At 44.7% G+C, this 9,726-nt stretch overlaps 1 protein-coding gene across 1 annotated transcript in view; it reads right to left on the minus strand.

Annotated features, from left to right (window-relative positions):
• LOC121442880 (acidic repeat-containing protein-like) overlaps window positions 1-9,726 on the minus strand; it is a 96,724-nt gene that overhangs the window by 20,580 nt on the left and 66,418 nt on the right. The gene's annotated exons all lie outside the window — the stretch shown is intronic.

The raw sequence follows: 9,726 nt of genomic DNA on the forward strand, positions 1-9,726 counted from the left end.
CCAAAAATTGGGTAGAGGTATGGGTATTTAAAATACTGGAACTGCTGAACTTTCCTCTAAAAAGCTCAGTTTATATTCCACTCAATTCTATGGCTATAGACTACATAATGAGACTCTTAGGTCTAACCTGGGCTACAGAGTTAAAATTCTCCAAAACAAAATTCCCCAAATTATTGATTTTAAAAGTTTTTGTATTTTTAGGAAAATAGCCTATTATAATATAAAATGCAAAATTCACCTATCTTTAAATTTTTCTTTTAAGTCAAGGTCTCACACAAGTTCCAGGCTGGACGGAACTCCCTGTGTAAGTCAGACTGGCTTCAACTACTTTAACAAGCTTCCCATCAACATAGCCTTTCCAGTGCTAGGAATTACACCATACCCATTTTCTTAAAGTTTTAGGGTTTTTGTTGTTTGTTTCTTAATATCTGTGTGAAACTTATTTTGGTATAAGGAGTGAATCAAGTAAGAATTACAACTTTTTTGACAACTTCATACACAGAAATGTAATGCACTTAGACCACATTCCCCTCCATTATCCTCTCATCTCCGTCCTCCTCACACAGAACCCCTTCCTTTCCTCTCCTACTTCCACATCTTTTGGGGGCACTGTATTTAGTTAGGGTTGCTTGAAAAAGCATGAGTGTGTAAACTTCAAGTTAGCAGGACTAATTCCCCAATTCCAACTTTTTTGAGTTGCTTTGTTTTTTCTAACGCTAGTGATTAAACCTAGGGCCTTGAATATGTTCTAATTTGTTTTTTTTTCCCCAAACAGTTCATTGACTATCAAATTGCCTGCTGACTTATCTACTGCCTCCACTCCTTTCAAATATCATTTTCACCATGAACTAAACTTTCTTTGTATTTTATCTATTTCCCACCACTCTGCTCTGTACCTCCCTCCATATTTTATCCCCACGGACTGACATACTGCAGTATTTCAAATAAGAGCATTCAAAGAATGCTGAAGAGACATAGCTATTTTAAATACCTCTGTGATCATGATGAAAATCATTTTTCCTGAGTCTCTCTGGGGGCAGCACTATCAACAATGGAGTGGAAAAAAATCAAACAACATTAGATATGAATTTCAGAGTGACTTTGCAGGAATTATTCATACTCAATAATATGTTGTATGACCTGGGCAGTGGTGGCCCACACCTTTAATCCCAGCACTTGGGAGGCAGAGATAGGTGGATCTCTCTGAGTTCGGGGCCAGCCTGGTCTATAAGAGCTAGTTCCAGGACAGGCTCCAAAGCCAGAGAAAGCCGGCCTCGAAAATATATAAACTGTTGCATGCTTCATAGAATTATGAGTTTCTGGCCACTGACAAAGATATGTAAAACTCTGGAATTATAGAACCCAAGATTCTTATTTCTTTACAATTTTAAGACCAACCAAGTCCAGGCAAGTGAAATGGCCCAGCAATAAATGGTGCTTACCACGAAATTTAACAACCTGAATTTAATCCTAGGGCCGAATTTAATCCTAGGGGCCTATATAGAAGAAAACGAACTCCTGTAAGTTGTCTATCTTCTGCTCTCCATACATCCACCATTGCACATGCACGTCTACACAAAAATAAATAAATGCAAGTTTTTAAGAAGATTAACTGAGTGGTTCGGTGGTAGCACACACCTTTAATTCCACCACTGGGAGGCAGAGGCAGGAGGATCTGCAGAGTGAGTTCTGGCACAGCCAGGGCTAGCAAGCAGTGAAACCCTGGGTCAAACAAAAAATAAAATTAAAATTAAAAATATTGAGATAGTAGGGTATGGTGACTCAAACCTGCAACCTCAGTACTCAGGAGGAAAAGACATGAAAAGACATAAAGATCCCAAGGTAAAGGTAGGCCTGGTCTACAGAGCAAGTTCCAGGACAGCCAGGGTTACACAGAGAAACCTTGTCTTGAAAAAAAAACACAAACAAAAACCCCACACAGTCCCAAAAAAAAAAAAAGCCAGGGTAGGCACACACCATTAATCCCAGCCTGGTCTACACAGGGCTAGTGAGGCCTTGCCTCAAAAACCAATAAATAAATAATTCAGAAGGCAGAAGCAGGCCAATATCTGGCCTGGTCTACAGAGTAAGTTTCAAGGAAACCCTGAACTACACAGGGAAACCTTATCTAGAAAAAATAAATTTAAAAAGCCAAAGGCATGTAGTAGTTAGCCCTTAATCTACTTCAAGTGCCACTTTAATGAGGCATAAAGAGGAAGACAAACCTCAATTTAACCTAGTTTTATTTCAATACGGGTCGTCTTTATCAATTTCTCAACCCCTAGTCTCTCATAAGCTGCTGTCATGGCCTCACATTCGCAGGGCAGAACTCCCCCTGCAGCTCTGGCTAAGAGACTTCCTAGTCCTCACTAGGGTCTGATCCTGAGAAGTGAGCCATACCAGGTCTCATGACAGGAGGCTACCCGGGTCGCTCCCGCTCCCACCGGCCCCTCCCACCCAGGCCAGTCGCTCCTGCCACCCCCCCCCATCAGTCACTCTGTTCCCCGCTATTCGCCCCTGCCCACCCACTCCCTCAGGACGTGAGTCCCATCCCCGCCATCCGCTCCCCACTCCCGCCACCGCCCCCTCTTCTGGTGTTGCGCCCTTTGGGGGGGGGGCTCCCCCCCCCCCCGCCCCCGCCAGCCCTGCCCCCAATACTCCCTCCCCTCGCAGGAAACGCGCCGCCAGCAGCCCCCACCCCTGCTTTGGTGCCTCCAGTCCCCGTGCCTCACCAGCCAGCCCCGCCCCCGCTCACCCCCCCATAGCAGCGATTGGCTTCGGTCTCTCCAGCCCCGCCCCCGTGCCTTACCAGCCAGCCCCGCCCCCGCTCCCCCTCCCCTTGCAGCAATCCAGCTTCAGTCCCTCCAGCCCCGCCCCCGCTTGCCCCAGTCTTGCAGAGCTCAGCTCCCTCCAGCCACCCCCCCCCTTGCAGTCCCTGGCGGCCCTTGCAGCCCACGCACTCAACCCTAACTCTAACCCTGCTGCTTTGCCACCAGCCAGTCCAGCCCCCTCCCTCCAATGCCTGTGCCCTTGCCCCCTCATCCGCTGTAGTTGGCCCGCCCTAAGTCGACCACGCCCCGCTCGGTCAGGGTCCCCTCCGCCACTATTGGACCCTGCCCTGTCCCCACTTGGGTCCGCCAACTGATTCCCACCCCATCTCCAGTGCAGTCCCGTTGGTCCCCTCCCATTCCCGCCAGCATCTGCCACTCAATGTCCCCAGGCTTCCGCAGCTTCCTATTGGCTGCAAAGCCAGGGGTTCTTTCAGGCTCCTCCCCCAACCCACCACGGGCCTGTTTTTTGAAAAAATTAACACAATAGCTTCCCATTGGCTGAGCAGGCAGGGATTCTCTCAGGCTCCTCCCCCCAACCAGCCCGACCGGCCTGCCTAGTATTGGTGGAAAATTCTAGAAATAGCTTCCCATTGGCTGAGCAGCCAGAGGCTCTCTCAGGCTCCTCCCCCCAACCCACCCAATGGCCTGCCTAGTATTAGTGGAAAATTCTAGAAACACAATAGCTTCCCATTGGCTGAGCAGACAGGGGCTCTCTCAGGCTCCTCCCCCCAATCCACCCAATGGCCTGCCCAAGTTTTGTGGAAAATTCTAGAAACAGAATTGGCACTCTTCTAATTCTAGAAACTTCCAATGAGACTTCTTCGACCCCTCCTTCTTTTCCCCACCTGCTAGGCCACTGGTTTACTGTCCATGATCCTCAAACATCTCCCCTCAGCTCACCAACAATCCCATACCCACTTGGACACCTCCAAGTGGGTGTGCGGCCATAACACTATGTGCAGACAGAGCTGCGCCATTTCTTCCACAGCATAAAAACTCTCTATGCCGCTGTTGTCCCACCTGTCCCAGACCCGACCTCCTACCTCCTGAACCGGCCACCATGGCACCTGTTTGGAGCCAGAACTGCCCTCTTCCCACTACTCACTTGTCCCACTTGTCCCTCCATCCTCCCACCCCGAGACCTTCTCAAACCCCCTCAGAGGTTTCAGTCGAGGTCTCCGCACCCCAGCCACACCGCCATGCTGGTAACAGCTTTAAGGGGAGGGGGGACCGGAGGACCTTTCTGGCAGTGCCAGGGATGGTACTCAGCTACATTCCCGCCCACTCGACCCCTCTGCCCTTTTTCTGGGGGAAAAAGGGTCTAAGGGAACTTCAGTTCCATAGTTCCCGTGTTCACACACAGAAGCCGAGGTGAACAGTCGCGGTGGCGCTTTTAACAACATCCACCACACTAAATGAAGCCGCTGCCCCACCTAGGCCGCCTTCTCCGTACCTGCTCCGGCGGTGTCTGGCTCCGGCTCCGGCTCCAGCAGTGTCTGGCTCCGGCTCCAGCGGTGTCTGGCTCCAGCGGTGTCTAGCTCCGGCTCCGGATCCAGCGGTGTCTGGCTCCGACTCCGGCTCCGGCTCCCGGTGTCTGGCGCACCACACAGCAGACCCTCAAAGGAATGGTCCGGTCCTGATGAAATGGCCGCCAGCACTGACACAGCCACCACCAATGGCTCCTGCGCACGTCACAGCCACAACCAATGGCTCCAGCGCACGTCACAGCCACCAATGGCTCCGGAGCACGTCACAGCCCCCACCAACGGCTCCGGAGGCGCTCCCGCGCGCCGGAGTGGGTTTGAAACGGCTGCCAGGCACAGTGCCTCTTATAAGGGACAACCCTCCCCCCACAGGAACTGACGTTTTCCCGCCTTCCTGTGCCCACCTATCACAGCTCATCATAGAGCAAATTTGCATGTTACTATGGAATCGGGCGTACCAGCTTCCAGAATGGAATCCCGTACTGCCGAGATAGCGCCTGTGACCAAGATATAGCACTTGTGACCAAGTAGCACTTGTCCATCCATTTTGATGAGCACCATCCATTTTGGAACAATTCTCACTGCCCCCGTTTTTTTTTTGCCCCTATTTTGTTTTTGCGATTTGATCTATGTAGTACGGGCTAGAGTAATGAAATTACAGATATATAGCTACCATGCCTGGCTTCTAATAGCTTTCTGAGTGCTAAGAAAAACCAAACAATTCTTTAAAAAGTGAGAATTTGAAGGCTAGTTCTACTTACCTTGCTTAAATTGCCAAAAAAAATATTTTTTTTTGGTTGTTTGAGACAAGGTTTCTCTGTATAGTCCCACCTGTACCCGAACTCGCTGCCCTCTAACTCATTGCCTCCGCCTCCCGAATGCTGGGATTAAATGCGCCACCACTACCGGGTTGCCCAAATCTTTTAAACGTTTATCTACCTGGTTGGTCTTCCAACTACTCTGAGCGCTGGCTGGCAGAAAGGACCATCTAGTCCCCTCAATAAAAGTAAGAGGGAGCAACGCAAAACAAAAACATCTAGCAACAGAGATCTGTGGTGCTGGCATCCAGAATTGTCAGACCCTGGAGAAAAAAAAATGGAGTACGGTTACTTTAAGCTTTTCAGTACCCATTCAAAACGCAACAAGAAAAACAAGTGCTCCAAAGCTACACAGAGAAATCCTATCTTGAAAATAAAATAAATAAAGCAAACAACAAACAAAAAAAAATCAAACAAAAAAAATCAAACACGAAGGGGCCAGGTACAGTGGTGCACACCTTTAATCCCAGCCCAAGGGAAGCAGAGGCAGTCAGATCTCTGTTGAGTTCAAAGACAGCCTGGTCTACAGAGTGAGATCCAGAACAGCCATATAGTGATACCATGTCCTGAAAAGGGCTGGAGAGATGGTTGCTTCGGTGGTTAAGAGCACTATTCTTGCAGAGGATCTGGGTTTAATTCCTAGCACCAGTACAGCGGCTCACAACCACCCATTAACTCCAATTCCAGAGAATTTAAGGCTCTCTTCTGACCTCCTCAGGCACCAGTGCACACATAGTGCACTGACATACAGGCAAGCAAAACCTCATACATGTAAAAGAAATTATAAATATAAAAAATTAAAATCTAAAAAAAATGTGTACATAAGCCTCCTAGACACTGGCATGCCACACCCTCGTCGCAGCTACTCAGGAAGTGAGACCGAAGAACACTTTGGGGAACCCATGAGCGTACCTAAACAACAAAAGGAAACTATTGTCTCTAAATAATTAAAAATTCAACGTTAGGGTCCAGGAAGATGGTCCAGTAAGCAAAATGCATGCTGGATCAGCATGAACATAGAGTACAGGTGTCTCTTTAATCTCAGGGCTGGAGATAGGGCCAGGTAAGTAAGGGATGGAAGATGGAAATAGTGAACTAGAAATAAGATGGAGCATCCCAGAGAGAGAAACAACTGACATCCATACAGAAACAAACATATATTACACACCCAAATTTTTAAAAATAAAAATATGGGGCTGGAGAGGTGGCTTAACTGTTAAGAGCACTGGCTGCTCTTCCAGAGGACCCAGGTTCAATTCCCAGCACTGGCATGGCGGCATGCAATCATCTGTAACTCCAATTCCAGGAGATTCAACACCCTCTTCTGGGCTCTGTCACCTCACGAACATACAAGCAAAGTACCCATACAAGACCTAAAAAGAAATATTAAAATGCAATGTTAACACTCTCATTTTAAGAGGCTAAACAACTAGAAAGTGGCATAGCTAGAACGCAATTGTAATAGCTCTAGTTAGTTCCAAAGTGCACGATAGATAGATAGATAGATAGATAGATAGATAGATAGATAGATACTAGGTAGATGAGTAAATGAATACAAACAAGCAGGCTCCTTGAACGGAAAAACAGTAAGAATAATAGTAACTCTCCTCCACAAAAATGAAGATTGCTTAACGATGTGGATTAGAAGTATAGGTCAAGAATCTAAATGGTAGGTATAAGAAACATAAGCCAAGAGTGTCTATATACGCTATACTCCCAGCACTTGAGAAGGGGAGGAGAGGTTCAAGGCCAGCCTGAGAAATGTTGTGAAATTACCTCAACAACAAAAAGCTTCAAATAAAAGTTAGAATTCAAATTAAACCTTCAAACAGTTCAGCCAAAGACAAAGACACATACCTGTAATTCCAGATCAGGAAGCTGAGGCAAAAGGATAAATGTGAAGACAAATTTGAAGCCAGTCAGTACTTAGTGATATCTTGTCAAATACAAAATACCAGTAGGATAAGAAGGCACATGCTTATAATCTCTTTAACATCAGCACCCGGGAAGCAAAAGCAGTAAAACCTGAAGTTCAAGGCTAGCCTTGGCTACAGAAAATCCTCTCTAAAACTGCAAAAGAAGTTAAAATTCAGGCTGTTCAGCAATTACACAAATTTATTTAGTCTGTTCAAGGAATTTAGACTGAATGCAGGAGCCACCGAAGGAGATAAATGAAACAATCTTAACAATGAGGGTGAAAGACAGACTTACGACTAGTTGACTTCATCCCACACTACAGAGTGGTGAGGCCAACCTTTTTCCCATACCATCTTTTTTGTTTGAGACAGGGCTTCACTAGATAGCCTGGGATGCCCTTGAATCTCTAGTGCCTACCAATTCTGTCTCAGCCTACCAGTGCTAGGATTTACAGCTCTGAGTCAGAACACACACTCTAATACTATTAATCATTATGACCCAAAGTATCCAGATTCCAACAAACATAAGTCTCATTAGGGCTTTGGAGGTACAATAAGATTGTTAATTATATGAAAATTTACTTAATATTATTTGAACAGTTAAAGTATCTTATGTGTACGGGTTTTGCCTGCATGTATGTCTATGCACCATGTTAATATATATATATATATATATATATATATATATATATATATATATTTAATTTTTAAGTGTTTTGCCTGTATGTATATCCATCTGTGCACCACATGCATACCTGGTACCCAAGAAGGCCAAAAGAGGATATCGGATCCCCTGGAACAGAGAGTTACAGATTACCAAGTAGGTGTTGGGAATCGAACCTGAAGCCTCTGGAAAGTGCACCCAAAATTCTCAACTACTGAGACATCTCCAACCCCAAACATTTCCCTTTTATCTCTGAAAAAACTGGAAGCCAAACTTGTGACTGAGTTCAACCATTGTCCAGAGAGAAGGGGAAAAAAAACTGTAAGTACCATATTAAAAAATGAGATTATATGGGCTGTACCTGTAGCTCAGTATTTATGTACTTGACATGCATAGGGCACTCTGCTTAGTCCCCAGAATGGAATGTAAACAAAGAATGACCCACACACAAAAGTGTATACAGGTATTTGGGGCTCTGCTGATCCCTTAAAGTATTATTTAGTATCTCCAATCCTCCCATCAGACTTGGCAAAGAAAACAAAGTTATTTTTTTTTAAAAAAAAAAGATTTATTTATTTATTTATTTATTATGTATACAACATTCTACCTCCATATATGCCCGCATGCCAGAAGAGGGCACCAGATCTCATTACAGATGGTTGTGAGCCACCATGTGGTTGCTGGGAATTGAACTCAGGACCTTTGGAAGAGCTGCCAGTGCTCTTAACCACTGAGCTATCTCTCCAGCCCACAAAGTTAATTCTTAACATCACACCTAAAGTAAGGAAACACTTCCTGGTCATGCTGTTTTGAGCTATTCAAGCATAGGTTTCGCCAGTAATACTTAACATAATGAGACAAAATACATCAAGCCACATTAAGGGGAAATCATCCATTTATTGTTTAAAGATTGCAAGACAACATCTGAATTTCTGGAGCACAATTTAAGTGCTTTACTTTTTCAATAAAGCAGAGTATAATAGAAAAAAACAAATTAGTTTCCAGTAATATCTATAACTCTATCAGAATTAAGTCTTCCACAGACATGTTACCTGGAAAGAAAAGCCTGTTACAATATGCAAAGCTTCAACCAGAGCGGCTACTTTTTGTGCCAGGAAAAAGTTCATCCCTATAGGAGGAATGATGTGCTATGTAAAATGGCCACAGATCACAACTTCAGCGGCCCTGGACATCTATCATCCAATCCCACATTTAGCAGTTCAGTGGTTTTTCAAAGTCAGTTTACCTGTAACCATGCTGGCAACCTTTAACTGAGATTTATTCAGTTAAAAAATAAATTAAGAAATCCCTTAACTGTTTTCCTTGATTTACATTACTAAAGGTACACAGTTCATTACAATGTAATTCTGCTTCAGAATTACACGCGAGACTCCTTGCTTAGGTTTTAACTAGCAGTAAAAAAAAATCACAAATTCAAGTTCTTTATTATCAACAACTTGTCAGCTAAGGTACATTCAGGCAACAGCTGCAACTACAGAATAGATGCACTGCCTAGGTGCTTTGGAAAGACGTAATCTAGAGCGCTAACAGACAAAACTGGTCAGTGGCTGGAGTCTGAGTGCTATGTCCTATGGCCGCCTGTTTAAGCCTCAAGCCCTCTACCCTTTTATTGAAATGCAACTGTCCTTCATCACCAAGAACTCGAGCTCCAGGAGGGCAAATGAATGTCTAACTTGTCCTCTAAACCAAGTAGTGACACAAATTCACTACTATCAAGGCTGAATCCACAAACTTAGAGACTAAGTCAAGAAGATACACACTAACACAGTCTGAAAAATAACTGCTTGTATAGAGATGGTCCTTTCAGAGCTTTTACGTCAAAATCTGTCAGTGAACAGTATTTAATATACAGAAATAACTGCAACTTACTAATCAAATATTTGAATACTTATACTTACCTGGAATTTCATTTCTGCTGAAAGAAATAGGAAGAACAGGACTCACTTTAAAAAACAAACAAACTTTAGAAAGGAAAGTAAAAATCTCATCACA

Source organism: Microtus oregoni, unplaced genomic scaffold, assembly GCF_018167655.1.
Source record: "Microtus oregoni isolate MIOR12 unplaced genomic scaffold, Mior012 000097F_ref0000449, whole genome shotgun sequence".
NCBI lineage: Eukaryota > Metazoa > Chordata > Mammalia > Rodentia > Cricetidae > Microtus > Microtus oregoni.